This window comes from Pyxicephalus adspersus, chromosome 6 (assembly GCF_032062135.1).
Source record: "Pyxicephalus adspersus chromosome 6, UCB_Pads_2.0, whole genome shotgun sequence".
Lineage (NCBI taxonomy): Eukaryota > Metazoa > Chordata > Amphibia > Anura > Pyxicephalidae > Pyxicephalus > Pyxicephalus adspersus.
The window spans coordinates 86,591,622-86,615,017 of record NC_092863.1 but is presented as its reverse complement, the minus strand read 5'-3'; the positions used below and the strand labels follow the sequence as shown (position 1 = coordinate 86,615,017).

The 23,396-nt window shown below is 37.3% G+C and overlaps 1 protein-coding gene across 1 annotated transcript in view; it reads right to left on the bottom strand.

The window, feature by feature from the left end:
- DCC (DCC netrin 1 receptor) overlaps positions 1-23,396 on the bottom strand; it is a 420,583-nt gene that overhangs the window by 141,447 nt on the left and 255,740 nt on the right. The window lies entirely within an intron of this gene.

Genomic DNA, 23,396 nt, shown 5'->3' with positions numbered 1-23,396 from the left:
CATTCATTATATCTACTAGACCCCTATTCGGACATATTTCTGTAAGTTACAGGTCTACAATTTAAAAAAAAAAATTTCATGAAAACCTGTAACACTTTTGGTACAGAAATCTAGACCTCAGTGTAACGCCCAGGTGGTTAAACAAAGTCCTTCATCGCAGAATCACCTGGCATTATTTTCGGGAAATCTACACATTTAAAAATATAAAAAAATGCCTTTTAAAACAACATATTGAAGTTTAAAGAAGATGTTTATGACTGGGCTTACATATTTTTCTATTCCATTGGATTTACTTCTTGTTGATTAATATGTCTCACTTGTCTACAAAAACAGGAACAATATCTGTGAACAGTTAGGCCATTGTTCCTCTAGAGCAGGGGTCGGCAAAGTTTAATGGCCACTAGGTCATTTATGGGGTGGGTAGGAGCTGGCCTCGGTAAATAGGAGAGCAACTGCAGGGGGGTGGCCCAGGAGCTCCAGCGGCTCTTACTCCGGTAGTTCCTAACAACCCCTGGCCGATCCGCCCGCTACCCGTGGCTCCGGAGCCGCGGGTTGCCGGCGGGCATTAGGCTGGATCACCCAGGGGGAATCGGCTAGGGGTATCCGGCCAGACCGGAACAAAATACCAGCTAGCCCGTATATGGCCTAAAGGCCAGAGTTTGCCGACCCCTGCTCTAGAGGTTCAGATGGTTCCTCCAGAGGTTGTTAAGGGTTCATTTATCAATAAGCACTTGGTGCCTCTCAGGTCAACTACTTCTGGAACCAATAATCATTTTTGCCATCTCTAAGGGCATTTTTCCTATTGACCAGCATGCCAATGTACTGTAAACTGTGGATATAGCAATTATAAAGGGAGGTTTCCTGAAGACTTGAACATTATTTTAAGGTTCCCCCATGTTAAAAAGGCCATGAAAGACTGATTTAGGCTAAAACAGTATATAATTCAAATTACATGTATTTACCAACCCTGTGTATCAGGATATAGCTATATCGGGGCCCCAGATTTGTATTTTTTTGATGTCTCAAAATGGTTCGCTTCATAATAGCTCAGTGCATCCCCTACACACCTGATTCCTACAAGTGTCTCTTCTTGCAAAGTCTCTTCTTAGTCAGTTCTACACAATTAAGCTGATACAAGAACCGGTAAGATTGATACAGAAAACAAGCAGCCAGCCCTCTTCTAGAAAATCAATATTGTTTTACCATCTGGAAACCAAAGAAAGTTGTGACATTGAGTTTCATTCGCCGTTCTGTTACAAGTGACACCTGTCATAATCCATTAGCCATCTCGAAAAACAAGTAGAAAGGAAATGCGCTGCTGATTATAGAAGAAAACAAAGTATTTAAAAAATTTTCCCATGAGATAAATGTGTTTGTATAAAATACAAACAAATATGCTAAAAGAAGAGCAACACAATTTGTGATTTGGCTAGAGGTAGTGTGTATTTTTCATATTTGATATGTTTGTTTTTAGCAAAAAAAAAAAAAAGAAAGAAATTTGAAAAAACTTAAATAATATAAATGATTCATTGAAGATGTATTACTGTTGCTTAGAAACAGTGACTAGTCATTTTGAAAAAAGGACACCAATATGCGTGATTACCAAAACTGAAAAAAAATAGGCTTTATGAATCCATAAAGTATTTGGTGGCGCCCATAACCGCGGATAATATACCTTTTTATATATCAAAAGTGAAGCTTCCTCTCTCTCCTTTTTGAGGTTGCCAGTCCTCAAATTTAAGTACATTTCAAAAATAAGTACAGATAAAGGAGAAAGGCCATGTGGCAAATAATTCATATAGTAAAGTAATTTATTAAACTTAGTTGCACGAAAATGATTCAAACAAAGATCCACTAACTCAAAACTGGTATCATAGAAAAAAAGGCATAAACAGTTCCAGGAATGGAAAAAAAAGGAAAAGATGGAACGCGTCATAATTAAGAATAGCCTCAATCTTGATGAATGTCGCCCTAATAGATAGTCAAAAAGATCACTGGTATTAGGTAGACTGACCTGGACAAATTTCTCATTGCTCAAGAAAACCCTGGCAACCAACCCCCCAGAAACCACAGGGTTCCACGAGACCCTGGTTGAGAAACACTACCTAACACTAATTCTATTCCTAACCATTGCCATTCCTGTAACCCCAACACTAATGTTTCTTAAAAAAAATAGGGAACTTTATATAAAGACTAACATCCATGCAGTGAATAATAAGAATAAGTTCCAGTACCATAATCTATTGGTTGCATTTTATTAGTAGGAACAAATTCCATTCAATATTATCTTTTTACAGATGTTACAAAAACTAAAACCATATGACATTTAGTTTATTTTTCACACGCATGGAGCTCATGTTATCTTATCACTAATCATCGGACTGGAGTGCCAGAACAGATCATAGAAGAGCATGACACATGTTGACTGATGAGTAATAGGTAATACGTTTTTCAGTAATGGTTGAAGAAGGACAAGTTATAATTGAATAGTGACCAGAGGCATATGACATGGGATGAGGGATGATTCACATACACTTTCACTGACCCTGATAAAAGAATTTGGTAGGTGAAAACATAAGGACAATTGACAAGTCATATCCAAGGATGTCCAAATAACAACTGGTCAGTGACAGGTTATAAATGACAAAAAAACAAAGAATGTCGCACAATACAGTGATTTCTATCTTGATATGACAACAGGCACGGAATGAGCAAATTTTGATGAGTTATGAATGACAAGTGACGAGGAATGATTGATGCGGATTACAAGTGTTCTGTAGAGATCGGCAATGATAAATTTATGAACGTCTGTACATTTGCCAAGAACAAGCAGTGATTATATATACCTGCCACATTCAACACCGGGTGATATGTTTAATTAGTAGAGAAGGACACAACCACTGTATCAAAGTTGTTGAGGTAGCTTGTTTCACATCTCCACCTCGATTCTGGCATCCTAATCACATTTAACTAGAAGTTGGAGGACATCCAGACTGTTTAAATCCAAAAGCAGATAGAGTACCCAGGGAGTGAAGTTTTTATACGAGAAAATGTGCAGCAAGTTTGACCTTCTAGATAAATTATAAAGATTTTGCAGTTAAAATACCAACTTTGAGAAAGCTCCAATTTTCCTATGAGCAAACTAAAATTACTTTTAGGTCTCACAAAGTAGAAAAGTTTAAACTACAGAAAAATGTATAGTCATGTGTATAAGAGAGGCAAGTATGTTACACCTGTAAATGAGCAAACTATTAAGATCATGTAAAACCACAGAAATCCCCAAAAGACCTAATTGTGTTTGCATTCATTTAGTGACTAAAGTAATGCTTTAGTGTATGTTATTCTTTTATATACAGGTAGTCACCGGGTTACATATGAGATAGGGACTGTAGGTTTGTTCTTAAGTTGAATTTGTATGTAATTTAAAACAAGTACATTAATTTAATAAATGCAATTAGGACAGATGTTTGTCTCATCATATTATTAGGCAGCACGGTATAAAAACTGGCACAAACTGTTCATTGCTCTAGGAATCCAAAGCCTTTGGAGGAACCCTGGTTGAGCAATACCACTCTATATGGCCAAATGTTTGTTGCACCTACATGAGGCTCTTGGACATGCAATTGCAGAATTATGGACATTAATGTGGAGTTGTGGTTATAACAGGGTCCACTTGGAAAAGTCTGCACATGAGATTTTGTAGTGTTTTTAGAAATGTGGGCCCATTTACCTAAAAAAACATCAGTGAGTTACTCATTCTGCACATGTTCCATTTTATTCCAAAGGTGTTTAATATAGTTGAAGTTACGGTTCTGTTAGGCCAATCAAGCTCCATCAAATCAAAATTATCAAAGCATATCTTTATGGAGATGGCTTTTTGCTCAGGGAACAGTGATGGTGGAACAGAAAAGGGGTTTTACCAAAGAGTTGTCAAAAGTACACATGTTGTTGTATGTTGTAGTATTAAGAGTACCCTTTACAAAGTTTTAGATAGTCAAGGTATGAGTGTCAGTGATCTTCATACTTTTAGCATTATAGCATATAGGCATTCACTATCAAGGAAAAACATTTATTATCCTTAGATCAGGGGTGTCAAACTCAAATACACAGAGGGCCGAAAATAAAAACATAGACCAAGTCAGGGGCCAAACTTGAAATTTATTGAAAAATTTGAGGAAGTTTACTACTTCATCCATAGCTAACAAAAACAAAGCCCTCTACACACACTTTAAGGTTGAAAAGACTCATTTCTATCTTTGAAGGTTGTGTGTTCATCCTCTCACATCACAAGATTGTCTGACACTAAATATTACACTATGCAGTCTCTAATGGATTAAAACAAACACAATGCTCCTGGTAGTCAGGCACCATGTGATCATTGCCTAGGCTTTGTGTCACATGACGGGTGTACAGGAATAATGTCTATGTTGCATGTATTGAAAATGATAATGTGAGGTAGTAACGCGGGCTGCCAGGCCAGATGTAGTTCATTTTCGGAATTCTTTGGGGGGGCCAAAAAAAAGGCCAGATTTGGCCCGCAGGCCAGAGTTTGACACCCCTGCCTTAGACGATTACTTCCTGAATTTTCCAAAGACTCTTTTTGCCAGTGATTAGTTTATCTGCAGTTGAAGAGTTTAAACTCTGACATCCTAAATACAATTTTTCAACCAAGGTTTTGACCAAAAAACGTCATATATACATATAGGAATTTTTGCCTCGACAGCTTGCAATTTAGAGAACCTTTGGTATAGAGTAAATCCCAACCATCTGCTATGTATATCATAAAAATACATGTTTTGAGATGAGTAACATTTAAATTCCTGAAAAATATCACAGCCTCTTGAAAGACTTCACACTGGTGCACAGCAGAGAGTAAGTGAGATTGCTCTCGATACAAGTTTCAATCGATGCTGCAAGTGCAAGTCCTGAGGAGATGAAAAGTTCACATGTGACCTGAGATGTCCAGTGAAGCTTCTCAGATCAATATGTGTGATTAGAATTCAGAAGAAGTTGTGGATAAGCTCTGTTCCAGCAAATCCATCATCTACCGTTAAGTGTTTGTCATCTTTTGCTTTCAGGAAAAAAAAGCAGGCACAAATAAAGATTTTAAAGTACAGCAACACACTTGTCACATGTTAAAGGAGACCCCCATACACTCTTTAGAAGGAGATATTAGTGAAAGTGGACCTAGAGTCCAATGGTAACTATGCTAAAGTTGAATTCCAAGCAACTAGATGTATAATTAAAATACTTATATCGGAGCTGTTTCACCTGAATAAATATTTCTGACTATTCAGTCTTGAGATTTGCAAATTACTACCAGTTGGTGACCCAACTTTTCTCTGCCATATTTAGCAACACGGGCAGATCACTTCCCTTAACCCAGCACATGATTGGACAGAAAATAATGAGTTTATCTCTCTTTTCCGTCAGATTCGTTGTCTGTAGATGTAAGATACAAAAGTAAATGTAAGACAAAAATTCAGGTATTTCAGACTTTCTTTCTACACCTCTGTGACAGGATCACCACTATTTCCTCTATTTTTCCTAAAATGTGGGGGGTGGAGGGATCTACTTCTTTCAGGAAAGGCATCTCAGACAAAACCACACTTCCTGCCCCAGTGGCTCCTAGCCACCGGATCATAAACCAACAATCTGGTAACTTTTTACTTAGCATTCTCCACTACCATATCCTATTCGTTCTCTAAATCAATGTAAGATGCTGTACAAATATCACATGGACAGAGCCGGTTGTCCAGGCAAAAATCTGATATTTGTACAGCAGTCCCCTAAAGTTGTTCATCAATCTACCCTCCTATGAAGGAGAACACAGCTGGGTGCCACTTGCTCATCTTTCCCCTCCTACCCACTTCAATGAACAGAACATTGCTGTATGTATATCACTCTTTCACCTATCTCTCACTGTTATCATTATCACAAAAGATCGCTTCCAGCGCCAATCATCCAACATTCATCGGACAACTGTAGGAGGCTTTAGTTATGCAGGCTTGCTATTCTTATCCAGTTTTACTCAGTCACATTTACTTCTAGCAACACAATACTTTTCATCCTGTTTTATTCTTGCCCTAAAGTTGTTCATTTAGCTATGCGGAAGCATGGTCGATTCAATACAGAATGGATGGGTAAACTTGGGAGTTTGCATAAGACCAAATCAGCTTTGGTGTGTAATCTGTATTCTACTGCTTTGATGTGGTCTGTTTGGAACTGTCTTTTATACCTCGGAGGAATGTGCGGTGGATAATTTACTAGTTACTATTGTTAGGCAAACGAACACATTCATATTTTTGTGCTGAAAAAGATTCCTAATTGTCTTTTTTTCTTATAATCAGCATAAAGAGCAAGAATGCTTGGAAATAAATAGAAGGAAATAGAGTAAGATGCATGCAGGGATGAAATAAGCTTTTCACAAAGTCGCTTGCAGTTGCAGGCAAGCACCAAGCCCATGGGAGTTTATTATGGCTTTGGCAGCCTGTTTCTGCTCTATTGAATTGTTAGCAATCGTATGCAGTTAAGAGTCCAATATTTCAATCTTCTTTGTGTTTGTGCTGTCTATAGGCTTTGGCCCAAAGCAATCTTAAAGTGTATCTAAAGCAAATTCTTCAGCTCATCGACCCAGTCATGAAGTTTCAGATTGCTCATGTAGTCTCTTCTCCCAGCTAGGGTAAAATACAAGTTCTTAAACTTTTACCAATAATTACTGGACAAAGGAGGTAAAATAATACCAAAATGAAAACATAATGTCTTCAATCAAGTGGAGTTGTTTATTCAAAACAATTGATATAGGATTACATGGAGCATCTTGGGCAACACAGGGAGAACAATGGTGTCTTTTTAGATGCAATGAAAAATGTGGGGTTTGGCCACGGTACACTGACAGCATAAAGGATTTAAATGATCATTGTTATCTAGAACTGGAGCTACGTTGCTCTATACTCTTACTTACTTTAAAAAAATAATTCCAATAAATAGTTGAGCACTTCTTAGCAACCTGCAAATGCTGAAATAATAAATACCACAGAAAAGAGTAGGTGGGGAATAAAGAACTCAACACAGATTACAGAAAGAAAATTGAAAAATTGGGAACGCATGCCACAGGGTACTGAAAGAGGCAGTAAGGAGTAGGGAACACATGAAACAACAGACAAAAGGATTGGGGAGAGGTGGTAAGGAATAGGGAAGGCACAGTACAGAGTACAGAAAAGGTGATCAGAAAAAAATACAGAGTAAAGAATCAAGAATTATATGTTTTGTGGGCCAGGCATTCATATTCTTACAGTCCAGGTACAAGAACTAGACTAATCATTGCTCACTCCTTTGCCTACTGTGCACACAAGAGAAGTGCCGCTAACAGCATCCAGAAGTTACACTGCACTTCCTGAACCTGGAAGGGGGTTCCTCCTTTACTGATTGTCCAAAAGCTGCCTCCAGCAGCAGCAACTTTGTGCAGGATGATCACATTGGGCCTGATTTATTAAAGCTATCCAAGACTGGAGTGAAGCTGGGTGATCCAGAAAACCTGGAATGGATTTCTTAAAAGTAATTTGCTACTTGTTAGAAAATGTTTTCAATCCTGGACCAGATCCATTTCAGATTTGCTGGATCACCCAGCTTCACTGATGCAAGTGTATCCCCTCAAGCCTTGGATAACTTTAATAAATCAGGCCCATTACATCTGTTGCTCCTCTATCTGACATGGGGGTGCAAAGTGCTATACCATAATGTAAATATTTAGGTAGGGGAGTAGGGCAAAAGCCAAAGAATGGCATATACTTGTAATTTAGCCAGTGATGTATCAAGCCTAGTGGATCATATTGACCGGCGGATGGTCTGAACTGTTAGATGTGATAGAGCACTGGGTAGATAGATCAGCCTTTCTACCAAACCCTCATTAGATCTCATATGTATCTATTACAAGATCTCATGACTTATGGCTCTTCCCAAGAGTTTGCATGTTAAATTATTTTTTATACTAGGATAGATAGATGGATAGATAGATGATAGATGAAAATTAAAACTAACATCCTAGGTAATATATAACTAATAAAGTTACACTTTGTATAGATGTAAAGAAAGATTAATGAAGGCATATATAAAGAAATACATTTATGAAAATTAGACGATTTTAGATGGTCCGCGACATACTGTATATAAATAAAGCTGAACATTTGTTCATCAGCTCTTGATATATAATTATATGTCGCAAAGATATGCGGATAGCCTTGCAAATCATATATTCACTTTATCTTTCCCAATTTACATTTGTCTATGTATTTAATTCCCCTCAGGCGCCTTAAATAAATGTAATATGTGAATTAAGCAGGCGGTGTAAATCTCTGACAATCTAAGCGGACTCGGCTCGCCTAAAGACAGCCTGGCAGCTTCCGCTTTAACTTCTCGGGTCATCTGGGTAATGAAACGATAGCTGGCAGCAATGCTGCCTCCGGCACAAAAATCAGCCACAGATCCAGCATTCAAACCCCCGGTCACACCGGGATAATCCTTGAAGTCAGCTGTGATGGTACAACATAAAGATTTCAGGCTGGAAGTTGTCAGAGGATGATAAAGAAATACTGTCTCATCTGCGAGATTCCTTTGGATTTCCAGCGCCATATAAATTCACGCTAAGCTGAAATAACACCGCCGCAATGCACACATATTATGTAAAGGGCAGCACGCAATAAGATAAAACATAAAGTATGGCTCATTGAAATGTATAGTTTTTCCCTTGGTGTACATCACGCTTTGAATTTAACAGATAAGTCGTATGACATTTTTATTTATGAATGTACTGCAGTGGATGGAATAAAAAAATGATACAAAATGCAATTTATCTTTCCCATTTTGCTTTGTTTATCAGCTCTGTGGTCACTATCAAAGGGCAGCTCTACCCATGGCAGTACAAAGTAGACAGTTAAAACACATACTGTATATTGGAACAATTTAAAGTGTCCAAAGATTTGCAAATTGCCCATCAGTGCTGGGTTTTATGGTTGCACTCTGTAATGCAAATACCACATTTCCATAGACCAATGTTTCTCATCCAGGGGTTTCATGGAACCCTAGGGTTACTCCAGAGGATTCTAGGGGTTCCTTGAGCAATGATCAGTTTGTGCCTCACAGGTCAGTTTAACCGACACCGATAATCTTTTCTGGCCATATGTAAGGCTGACATTCTTTTCACTGGTCAGCAATGTACAAGGCATTCTTCCCAATGAAGACCCAGCTAATGTACTGAGATATGTGATTGTATTATTTGAAGCAGGGGTTAATTGAAGACCTGAAAATGATTTCAAGGGTTCCCCCATTTAAAGAAAAGTTTGATAAAGACTGATAAAGAGTAGTTCTGTACAAAGAGATAGATAGATAATACTCGGGATAGTGTTTTTAAAAAACATATACAGGTAGTCCCCAAATTAAGATCATCCAATATATGGACACCTCCTGGAAACAAACCTTGCTCCCTGTGTGCAGAACGGAGGCTTGAAGGGGGAAAAGGCAGTTTGCATGACTTGCGGAAGAAATCTTTTGTTAAACACAGCTGAGGGTGTGGGTGATCTTAGGGGGGTGAGCTCTTTCTGCAGCCTTCTGTAACTCTTTAATGACCAAGACAAACTCTTTAGTTGTTTCTTTTGGCATTTCAAAGCACAGCTTGCTCCAGAAGTTATTGAATGTCTAGGCTCCATAAAAAATTATTTTTTTTTTTATTAGGGTTCACGGTTTATAAGTGTCCTAGCTAGAGGTCACACACTAGTTGACTATTAAACAGATATATGTTTTACAAAAACCTGGCCTGTTGCTTCTTTCCCTTGAAATTGGTAAGCCAATACGCACTGTTGAAAGCACAGGCATGAAATTGTATCCAAATCCAATCAAATGGGTGAAAGACCACTATGACTGACCTCATATCAAAGTACATTTATGGTTGGAAACTTTTTTTATCAGTTTTACAGATTGTAATTTCCCTTGGACAGATAAAGCACTTTTGCGACTTGCTTGCTTTTTGTGATCTGCCCTTATTATATTTTTTTGTATGTGCCAGAAAAGCACTGACACTGCTAATTCCAAGCAATATGCTATTAGGAAGACCCGGCAGCTCTCCCCTGTGGTTGAAAGCTTTAAAATACCCAATAATGAATTAATCTGAATTTTTGCTCTCAAAGAAATCACTAGATGTAGCTTAATCTGTTAGCTGAAATTATTTTTTTCTCTTTTAATGTTTGAGTGTTCCCCTTTCTGAGTTCAAATGAAGAAAGCCCATCTGAGCAGAGAATTGTTGAAGCTGCCATTGATGAGACTCATATCTGACCAGACAGCTGTCTGCTCTCTGACAGTGTGACTGACGGCTCTCCCGCTCCGCACTCTGATATCCAGTCCTGGAAATTCACATTAACACTGCACAAGGGAATTCAATGTATATAGGATAGCTATTAACAGAGCTAGTCAGGGCTATTTCTCCGGAAGGTGTTATTTTATCATTTTGCCTGTTTAAAGAGAGTCTGTCACGTTTCCGATAAATGATAAATGGGAAGTGGTATATTAGACATTAGATTTTTTTCATAGGCCCCATATAACATGACATGGATCCCGACCTAGGTATTTTTTTTGTAAATTAAATAATTATTATAAATTATTGCAATCTACAACATTTATCATGACAGAGATTGCACTCATTCTCTAGATGGCTTCTTTCTTCTGAGCCTAATGTTGGCAAGTGTCATTCAAATCACTTCCTGTGAGCCTAGGCTGTCATGGACACACCCATTTGGGGGTGCATCATCACATCGGCCTGGGTGCACAGTACTGCAGCATGGAACATTGCTCACACATAGGCCAGTGTTTCTCAACCAGGGTTCCATGTAACGTTCCTCTAGAGGTTGCTAGAGTTTCATCAGTAAAGATGACATTTTTCCCACTGCCCAACATTTTAAGAGGCATTCCTCCCGCTGACCACGATATACTGTGAGCTGTGGATTTATATAAGGGGTTCCCTGAAGACCTAAAATATATTTAAAGGGTTTCTCCATTTTAAAAACTTTGGGAAAGGCTAATATAATACCAACTTTCAGTTGCTGACTGACCGCCCACCACCGCCACCCTGAATGCATTGGAATCAACATAAGTCCTACTTCTTCTTTATTATCTGAGTTTTACTTTTCTCATTCATCTGTTTCACCTTCCATCTTTCCTAGTGTATTTCTTTCTCCTCATTTCCCACTCTGGTTTTCTCTCCCTCTTTCTCTTATTTTTATTATACTAATATATTATACTATTATACTGTCTTTATATATATAGTGTCAACATATTATGCAGTGCTGTACTGCCCTCAAAAGGACTCACAATCTAATGCCCACACTAATTATATGTTATACAGCCTAAGGTCAATTTTGGAATTTGTTTTAGGGAGAACTGCATGTTTTTGGGTTGTGGGAGGAAACTGAAATTCCCAGACGAAACCCACACAAACAAGGGGAGTACATACAAACTCTACCCTACCAGCACTCCCCTTTTACTTCTTCTAGTCACTCTAACCCCTATTCTATATTATTACTTATTTGATATGACCAATAAATGTATGACCCCCCCCCCCAATACATTCATCAGACAACACACATATCTATAGCCTAAATTAAAATGGTTGGTGTGTTAAATTGTACTATTGTTTATGACTGTGTGGTACTTCGATTATATGTAGGGTAGCCCCTTTGCAGCTGCTTGTAACTGCATATTGGTCTGTACAAAATCCTTCTAATTTATTATTTAGCACTCAATCAGAACACTGCTTGATAGCATATGGAGGTGATTCTTTTATTTTTTTTTTCTATTTGAAATAAACTGTCAAAATGTCAGTCAACCAGAACAGGTACAAAGAAATATGTTGTCTTTAGGGAAGAAACATTTGGATCCAGGTCCCAGGAGAACTAAGGGCTTTCAACTATTTTCTTGTTGTTTCATGAGGTGGGATTTAACAAATTCCTTTTTTGCAGGATCTAATTTGGGTAAGAGGCCATGTTTCCAATGTTTAGGGAGGACATAAGGTCTGGTAGGGTACATGAAAAAGGGTTACATGTTCACTGCTCCCCTTTTTTTGGCTATGCAGATTGGATGCCTAGATAGGGTCTAGCTGTAATATTGAGGAGACTTGTGTTTTTTTCTGAAAAAAGGGGACCATACATAATTATTAAGAAAAAAAAGTAATAATAATATTAATTATTATTAAGTAATAAGTAATATAAGTAATAATGTAATAATAATATTACATTTGTAAAATTGCCATAATCAAAATATATTTTTCTCTGTGCTTTAAAACGGCAAAGCACAAAAAATAAAACAATAATTATCCTCCTCCTGTCTATCCCTCATAAAAATGCTTTTGCCTAATCTAATACATTAGATTAAACATATTAGCAATCACTGTTTTAGCAATCAGTAATGTCTTGCCTATTTATTTTTTATTGAATATTACTTTATTATATATGTACAATATGTAATACTAATGAACAGTGGGCCTGATTTTTTTAAAGCTCTCAAAGACTGGGGAAGATAAACTTTCATGGGTGATCCAGCAAATCTGGAATAGATTCCCTAAAACAATTTCCTATTATTTCCTATTGGCAAATGTTTTAAATTCTTGTCAAAATCTATTCTGTTTTCTGGATCACAGAGATTCACCCATGATCTTTCTTCTCCAGTCTTGGACAGTTTTAATAAATCAGGTCCAATATCTTAGCTATTGTCTTTCTGTATGAGGCACAGACCCTTACCTCTCCTTTATAACAACTAAACACAGAATGAGTGAATACACCCTTACACAGGCTTACATAGGAATAAATAATTCTAAATAATTATTTACAGATGAGGCTATCTGTATATAATATCAGCCACTGCAAGAAAACCTGGGATCATTTACCTGGATGGTGGGCTGAATCTAATAGAAGAAGTGTGCTGGACGTGTTTCTGCATATTTGGCAACATGGTGGAATTAAAGGGACAACTGCACTCTGCATTTTTTGTGGCTCTATTTATAGAACAGTGAATCTGACATTCCCCGGGGGGATCTTCCACGTTTCAATGGCAGTAGTTGATTCCAACCTTGGAATGTTTTAGGGAATGTAAGATTAATAAATAAAGCCCCTAATGTTGAAACATGCTTTCCTCTATAAAATTGATTCCACAAAAACGGGCCGCTCATCACTAACAGATATGTTAATCACATTTCCTGATAAGTAGGCCCATTATATATAGGTGACAAGCACAGACAAACTGAGTATAAATGTTGTTCTAAAAGTTCATAGGGATTCAGGAATATGAACTGCAAAACGGACATCGAGAGTAGACCTCTGTCCAGGTTGAAAGACCGGAGTGTCAATGTCCAGCATTAAATTTAAACATTCCTGGTTAGGGTACAGGTGTGCGTTGCAGGATCCCTGAGCTGCACTGCTAGGTAACAAACAGCCGATGATGAAAACTCATGGCCAATCATTAGAAGCCATTACATACTAAACATACAATATCATGATACAAATTGTGAATGTTAATTCCCCTATATTTTCCATTTAATGTTTTATTTTTCAACCATTCTTCAAAGCGACTAGAACGTCTTGTCACGCCGTTTTCTTTCGTTTGTGACATCAATTTCTTTTTTGCAATGTATTGTTATTAACGTATTAATTGTAATATTTATTATAAATCTCCTTCTTTCTTTTCATTTAGGATTTTGCCCGTTCTTTACTTTACGTTTCCAAGGCAACAGACAGGAAGCCAGCATTAAACAGAACCTTTCATCTGGGAAAAGGATGATGGGAATGGATGAAGGAGTCTGAGCAAGGTCAGGCATTTACCGCTGAATACAAATCTGTCATGCTTAATAGATGAAGCTCTTTAGTTTTGGAGCTACTGAGGCTGGGCCCATCAGCCAGGGAGAAAATAAAAAAGATACTGAGCCATGAATGCCAATCAGTTTGCTCTGGCAACAGTGATGTATCTACACGATCCACGGGGCGCGTGGCACGCTCGACTGCGGGAGATAGACAAAATCAAATAAATGTCAATATGTATGTATGAGCAGGACGCCAAATCTGCCGAACTCCAAATATTTATGATGGGCGTTTTAAAGGGCACCAAGTGAACCGATTTGTTCCCGGTTATCTGTGCTGGCCACGGCGTCATTATAAAATACTTTTATTCATTACAGAGATTTTTTTTTTATATTATTTTCTTTTTGTCTCTGTTGGACTTGTGCCATTTTGGCTGATGTTTACCTGGCATTGTTATTCCTCATAAGCAGGCGCCAGCGCCAAAATATATCATAGACATTTGGCCGGCGGCCTCAGCTGCAAGGTGTCTTATTAAATGATTTTCTTGTTATTAATTTCACTGTGTGGCACCTATTGTAATCAGTGTGCCCGTGGAGGTGCGGGATGGAGACATTACAGGAAAGGACAGATAGTCAGTTAGAGGATGGCAGAGGCAGCGCGGGTGGCCTGAAAGTGACCTGATTATGTTCAGAAGATAAAGTTTGATTGGTCACATGGTCTGCAGGAATTACAGATGCCCAAATAGCTTTGTGTTTCATTAGGGAGAAAAACAAATTATTAAACTTTGTCATTTTTTTTCATTAAAGTGTAAAAAAAGGTTTCCAATATTCAGAGGCGGATATTGGAGATGTTTGGAAAAAAGTGCCAAGTGAATGGCGATGGAGTGTTTATTGAAAACTTAAGTTCAATTTGTTCAAATGTTATCACCCCTGGTTCAGACTTTTACTCTTTATTACCAAGATGATAAAACTTGTTTTTATTACATATTTATATATATATATATATATATATATATATATATATATATACATAACGTATAAAACGTATATAATAATATATATACACATCACTAAGTGTTTTTGCTTTTCTGGTGGGATAGGCCAGCAAGGTTCTGCACACACCTTTCCGAAAACAGGAAATGGGTTAATGCCCACATGTAAAAATGAAATCCACTGAATAAATGGAGTAAACCAAGAACAGTAAGGGTGCAGAGGATGGGGCTACATGATTCTGACGCCTTTAAGCCAGGAAATAAAATGGGTTCTATCTGACTTTCTGCAGTTTACAATGCAATATTTGAGAAGTTAAATATGCATAGGGAAAATGTGTAGAGTATGTAATTTCAATACATAAGCCTGTACACCTATGCAGTATACAAGATAAAATATTAGCATAGAATTTTTATATAGCGTAGGCAATTATTTTACAGCAGTTTTTGAGCCTGGGTCATGCTGGGGAGATTTATCATCTTGTTCCAAAAAAAGAAAAAACTGGAATTGAGTGGAAGTCTCTTAAAAATGGGGATAATTATTTTTCACTGGAGTGATTATCTTCATTGAATGATTTATTTCATCTTCACATGCTGACAATTCAAAAAGTCTTAATTTTTGAAGTTCCTTATCACTTTATGTGTTGATGACAATGAACTCCAGAACACCATCATATGATGGGGATCAAACTGAAATTCCCAGCAAGTATGAGCTGTATATGGCTCACTAACTTTTGTCCTACTTAACCATGTTGGTGGTTTATGATTGAGTGCTCAGGACTGGAAGGGGTATTTAACGCAAATCAGATTGGACAGGCAGGGGGAAAGGGAAGGCGGATATGTGCATCTGGGAAGGGCAAATTTTTAATGAACCTGTTGTTGCCCTGCACAAGCAATGCAGAGCTTCACTTGCCAGTATAAATAAAAGTTTAATTCAACTATGTGGGTATGGGCCTGTGTCGACAGTCCTCTATAGACAAAAGCTTCTGACATCAGTTTGAGATGCTTCTGAAATCAATCCGAATTCACATGCAATTGACCTCCTTTAGTTGGGTTTGGATCTTTATTGACTTACATGGGTATAGACTCCCTAAAGGAGGAGATAGGACATTTTTTATATACACATGTAAATATTTAAAGTCTTCATGACCTATTACTGTGACTGGGCAGCAAGGCAGCTGGTTACTTTTTCCGCCAGCCCCAGCATTCATTATATGTTCCAGCCTGGAACCAACAGGAAACCATCACCAAAGATCAGTTTCATCATCTCACTATATGTAAAATAACTTTTACCAACCAATGCCGAGGCGCGGCCTATGTGTGTATAATGGAATACCATCAGCAGCTTCTGTATTCTGTGCTGCTTCTCTTCTAAGTTGGATGCGCGCTGTGGAAAGTCTACATGCAGTTAATAAGCGCTCATCTTCAGCCTGATTCAATGATCAGTCATTTGTTTAAGCTGAATGTACGTCTGCTGCGAGAATGAGGGAGAATGCACTAGCAGCATTCCCTGCGGTCTTTTGTGCGCCGTGCAGACTCTATTGCCTGGTATCTAACGTCCTAATGTTCTTTAATATGCCCTGAATGTATCAATCATCTTTGAACAAATGGCTCACACTGCTCACACTGTCTGCTCTTCTATTCTCCATAGGAAAATAGCTATCGACAGCCTCCAGCACCAGAGGTGAAGCTGAGGTGAAGCTTTCCAGTTATTCTTATGCAGGGCAGGTGGCCACATTGTGAGCTTCAGCAAAAGTCTTTCAATTGGCTTTCATAGTTGCAGCAATACAAATGCATGTGCAAATGCAGAGATAGAATGGTGTAGACTATTGCGATTCACGATCACCTATTCCTTATCCTCATATAAGCTTTAACATGTTCATTTATTATTAAAAAGTAATTTTCAACCATTTGAAACCTGCAGCTAATATTAAAATAATATATGGTGATCCCACTATGAATGTCCTAGTTTGGACATGTCCCATTAAAGGATAACAATGTCCTCTCCCTGTCTCACAGTTGTGCTGCTGCATTGTCACCAAGTCACTAAGGCTTTTGAGGACTACAAATTGCCAGTTGAACACAATACAATTTTTATTGCTTGAACTGTTATGGCAAAATATAATGGTTTGTTTGTTTTTTTTGGTTTAGGAATACAATCTAACCAAAGACATACAGATACAAAGGCCCTGATTTACTAAAGCTCTTCAAGGCTCGAGAGAATACACTTTGATCAGTGAAGGTGGGTGATCCGGAAAACCTAGAAGATTGCATTGCAACTCCCTTTGTCTAAATAAAACCTAAGACTCCATCCACTGATAAATAATTGGTTCTGCTGAAATTATTTCAATTTTGTATACAATTGACTTATCAATTGTCAAAAAAAGATGATCCACCCGATTAAAATAAATAAATTAACAAGATGTTTTCTTAGTTTTGACAAGAAAAAAGTTAAGTGTAAAACCACGACACATTTCCTTTGAGCATTCATCATATACCACAATATATACAGTGCTGAACTTGTCGTTCCCCTAGGACAGGAATGTAGATGGATATTGTATAACCTACTGCACTTCATGAAAATTGAGCTAGAGAGACATCTGTTTGGTTAAAGGTAATATCTGCTAGTAATAGGAACATATGTTCTTACATCTCAAACATTTAGCTAAATTACTTCTGCTCAAGTGCTGCTCTTACATTCCATTTATAAATGTTACTTTCTGAGAATGAACATCCCTTGGGGAAGACAGAAGATCTATATACTTCATCAAAATATTCACATGGATCTTTCATATCGGTTTCCTTTCTGTACATGTTGTACAAATACCCTATTCTGGCACCCAATAACAAAAAAACAGATTCCAACACAGCAATGCCATGATTCAACACGGGAACCATGATGTGATTATATATATATATATTTACACACAATCACAAACATATACACTAGATGGCCAAACATGTGTGGTCATTTGACCATCACACCTACTATTTGGCCAAAAGTATATGCTTTCCAACTATCTTTGTGTTTGAGCTCAATGGATGCCAGTGAAGAGAACTGCTGCAGTATAAATGTTCTTTGTGGGCTAGGTCTTCACTTTCTATGGCTGATTGAGCCACCATTGAAACACTCAACATTCTTATATAAACTATACATTTAAATAATCTTTTTGAACCTACACCATCCATTCATATTCTCTATAGTGGAGGACCGACCAAACTAAAAGCAGTACCACATCCCTGAAATAGACTTTTAGGAAAAATAAAATATTTTAGGGGCTGTAAAGGTATTTCTTCAGTAGGTTATTTTATATTCTCAGCTCCAACGCATTTCTCCTAAAGATGAAACATGTTGGGTACTGAGAATATGAAATACCCTACTAAAGAAGAGGCAAAGCTATTGAGTTCTACAAAAACCTTCCATTTTAGTTATACGGCTAAGAATAGACTGGTTATTATGTTGAAATAATCAAAACCTATTTTATATTTGTATAATAGTTTCAGTCAATGGTTAATAATAACTTACAATCACTAGAGATCCTCTAAAATAAGATATATATATATATATATATATATATATATATATAAACTATGGGCACAGCTCTTCTGTATTTTACTTGTTTTTCTATGGCATGCAAGAAGTATGTGTGTGTGGGAGGAGGGGGGTTATATTTCAATATTTCAATTTTCTTCTAAATTAACCCAAAAGACACAATAAGGAGCACCTATACATAGAGGAGAATGGAAGGGACTGCAAGGCTTTGCGGCTTACCTCTCGTGCACACACGCCTGCTTTATTCCTGCTTACCTTTCTGCAATTCCCTGACATACATTTTGAATGTAAATGCTTCCTTATGTAATCATCACTTGGCTTTTTAAAGATTCGTTTAGCATTCCCCAGAGTGGGTATAAACAACTGGCGCACTACATTCAGCTTCTAAAAAGCCGTTACGCTGTCCTCACCGCTGCATTAAAATAACAAGAAAATTATATCTCACTACTATGCAAAGAAAGTAGGTGATTTCCATAGGGAGGGAAACCTTATAGTGCTGACATGATCCACGCATCAGGAATATTATCACAGCCAAAGAATCGAGTCCTGTGAGAAATATATTATTTATGCTGGATATGGAGGAAAAGGGAGGATATGTGCAGACAAGAATACTCAGACGTATCATTCTTTATAGTAGATTTCCAGATACTTATTTATTTAAAGGTAATAAAAGACACATATGGAGCAGTGTACTTCCACTGTACATTGTTAAAGCCAAACTATTGGCAAACAGATGAGTACACAATAAAATAAAATAAAATATGAAATGGAAGCTGTATAAATATTAAAATGATTTTACTTTTCTTTCTATCAGTACTCAGATTTTCATAGCGCTTCCAGATGGATCCTCCAGGGTGGTGACCTGACTTTTGCCTTCCGATGCTAAATAGCAAAGCTGGGTCTGGCCATGCTCCCCGCCTCCTAGTGGACAGCAGAGACACAGCAGCTGGTCACTCCCCTTACACTTACACTGATTACTCCTCATGCCAACACAATTATTATAAACCTAAATCTAAAACAATGATAGGTTGCCTTTAAAGGAAACCTGAGGAAAAGGCTAAGGAGTCTTCTTTCAAAATTGCTGGAGGCCTAGTTGTCTATGCTGGCACTACTTTTGGAGGCACTAAACTCCACGTCAGTAATTCCGATTTTCATACCAGTTCCTAGGTTGTGGAGAATCACAATGGATGGCCATTGTGAAGAATGACACCCTTACAAATATCCAAAAAGATTATTGGTGTCACTTAAACTGACCTTAGAAGTTCAAATTGTTCATTGCTCCAGGAACCCCTAGCCATCTCTAGACGAACCCTGGTTGAGAATGGGTTATAAATTAAGACTATCACCATTAGATGTGGGGGATAAAAGACCCTGGAATTTCTTGTTTAGTATAGGGGAAGGTATTGTAGTTATTTTTAAATTACTGTTTTTTTATTTAATTGACAACGCTGTACTTTTTTGTTTATTTTGTTATTGTAAAGTGGTGTACGAACAAGGAGTCTAAAGAATTATTTAAGCGTTGATTATAGAGGAGGTAGGTAGATTGCACATTCTTTCTTTAGCCAGCTCTGGGGCTATGGAAATATTATAGAACAATGCTACTTTGCAAAAAGTTTCCTGTTTTTTCAGGGTGTGCATCTAGAAGGTTATGAAAAACATATGGAATTATATCAAAATCCAAATGGCTTGTGTTGGTTAAGTCGGGCACCCCTAGCAGGCATGTCTGTAGATCTTTTTTTTACTAACATTTTATAATTAATAATAATTATCAAATTAGAAAAACATTTAATATTAATAATTGCATTATGCAATACAGAATACCAATATAGGATTGTGATGCTTTGTGACAATCTTTGTGCATATTTTGGTTTATATATTTTTTCTTATTTTACAACAAAACAGAATTTTGCTTTCTGTTTAGATCTTTTGTTGCGTGGCCCCATCACTGCCATCTGCACTAACCTGAGAATCTGACTTGCCTTTCTGCAACAAATAGATAAATAATGAATAACAGAAATGCATGGATGCCTTTGAATGTAATTAAAAGGAAGGTCCGTTTGAATTACAGATCTGGAATTCAGTACACAGCTTGGGTGGAATGGCAGGCGCATTGTTATTCCCACCATGAAGCCATCTGAAATTACATGGAGCAGAAGTTACCCAACAAGATAAAAAAAAATAAGATTGGTTTTCAGAAGGCAAGTGACACCTTTCTCTGTAAATCCCTCAGCTTCAAATGATTGTAATTTCACTTCGGTTACTGGACCATAACAGCTGAATAATTTATGCAAAAATAAAAACTATCCAGAGTAGACAGTTTAAGGCAGGACTCCAGCCAAATAGTCAAACACATGTTGAAATACATATGTATTAACCACTGAAGATGCTAGAAGATTTAAATTTTTATATAATTCATACAGCTGTCATACTATACTGCTAGAACATTACACTGCTGAGCTCTTTGGTCTCTTGTGTCATGAGCTGAATCCTGCACACTGGACTATAAATAGGCACCACAGTTCTCATGATATTCACCTATGCTCTCCAAGCTGTCTAAACATCTTTTACTGGTCGCCACATCATGAAACAAGCTAGGATGACTATATGGGAGACCATAATAAACAGGCACTTTCAGCCTGAATTCTGGTGCAGAGGGCTCAATTATGCTAGTGCAATTCAAGAATACACATGCTAATGCAACCCAAGTAATTGTATGTATGTTTGTTGTAAAATTGGCAGTGGCACCCCAGCACATTGCAGTGCAACACACTGCTCCACATCTTATGGTAGAGCTCTACTCATTAAAACATTAAACCAGTGTGTTAGAGGAATGCTTTGAGTGCTTCTTCAATTAGATTACCAATAATAAACCCTTTTCTACAACAGTAATGCCAGGTACTATGCTTTTATGTACAAAAAAGGTTGGAATGAGGTATTTGGATGGAGCTCAAATAATACATACATATTTGGTGCTGAACAAGTAAACCAAAAAGTCTGTAAAAACCTTTGAGACTCCGGAACATTCATAGTTTGCAGGTGAATTTGCATTCCTCAAACCCTTTTAATTTGTAACTGCTTTTATCTGTGCATATTTGTGTTAGTAACATTCTACTGGTAACTGAAGTGATAATGGGTTTTGCTCTTTAACAATTCTAAAACTGTATCATGAGAAAGTATTCTGCTATAAATAAAACACCAGGTCAGGTATTTGTTTTGTTCAGACAAAATAAATCTGTAAAAAGAATGTTTGCAAGAATCTGAAGTGACATTGTGACTACAATAATCAGATCTTTTTTGCCAAACTGTAAATCAATTTGAGCAGCATTACATTAATCTATATTAGGCTTTACATGATATAGTCTGCAGCATGAAAACTGCACAGTGGCAGATTTGGGACATTCAGTACCTTTAAACAAAACTGTTAGCACCCTTGAAGCCCTAAGTCTACTTTAACTCAGCATTATATTTGGCAAGGACTCCATGCCCTGATGCCAAGACAGAGCAGGTCTTATTGTTCTGATAAAAAAACAGCCATTAGAACTACAAAAAAGCTCAAATCTTTTAATGTTTAATGATCATCCCCTTTCCCCATTACAGTGACACACCTTATTTCCACCGTGCTGTTCTCAGTTCTTACATTGTGACCCATGAATGTCACTATACATTGTAATTCCAGGCGTGATGATCCTACTACAGCTCCACCTTCAAAATTGGCTTAGTTGAAGGACTTCTGGGGTGACTTATTTTTTGAAAAAAAAATTATTGGACAATTTATTTTATTGCCAGCTTTTAAGCTTTGTGATAGAATTAGTATAGTCTTCAAGCATTAAAGACCATTAATAATGCACAGAGATTGCCGTTTTGGTAATACCCATTTTTGCCTAATGGACATTACCAGAAACCCATTCAGTCTCTTTTTCAGGCTTTCTACAAAGCCTAAACTTGTATAAAGCCCGAACAAAGAATCTAATGGCCACAGAAAACCTTTATCTTTAATAACATAACATAAGTTTACCAATAAAGGGGTTTACTCCTAAGTTTCTGCATCTCCATGAAATCAAATGTTTAGGGGCTTTCACTTTTCTGGCATGGTTGATTTCTTTTAAGAATAAAAGGTACAAAACTATGGCTCCAAATGACAACCCAGTTTCAGCTCTGTGGAGTTGGCTAAACCTTTAGATTCTATGTACTTTTCAGTAATAAAATGTTTCTTTTGGTACAAAGTAGGCAAGCAAAAAATATACAAATACACTATATGGACAATAGGTATGTGAATGAATACAAATAATCTAGACAAAGCTAGGTACACTTGGACTTGGGTTGTGAAATTTGGTATGGAAGAACCTGAGTGTTCTGTACAAAGTCCTAACCCACTAATTTGAAACACAGATTACCAGAAAGATATGCTTCTTCAAATTAGTACCTAGATCCCACAAATGCTGAATGATCAGATCCTATTTAAAGAAGGATGTTATAGAGGGGCTCTTAATGATGGTCATGATTTTTTGGGAAAAGAATCACCAACAAGCCAAATAAATGTAATTTTTAGGTGTCCACAAACTTTTGGCTGTATAGTGTAAAGGCAGAGACTCTACAGAATAACATTCTGTTGTCAAAAATGAAATAGGAATTCTAATTGGTTTATCTGGTCCATATTAACAACCAAAGCATCTGTTTGAGATGTGTTTCGGTAAATGGTTGGGATGACCATTCAGCAGCATGACCATAAAAGACTATAAAAGTGATGTTTGTAATGGTGAAGTTGTAATGCTTTCCTTCCATGTGGAGTCACCTAAATGCAAACTAAATCAGATTTTTCAAATAAGGGTAACATTGCCAGTGGCTTTGTATCTTTCACAGTCTCTGGCAGTAAGATGTTCCTACTAGGTCCTGGTAAATGTTCATTCCCTCCATATTGGTTTGACATGGTTGGGGCTTAGGATTTTTACTCAAATATCTCACAGACAGAACCATAGGGAGATATATTCCGCTATCCTATGCATGGTTCCCAATGATACAT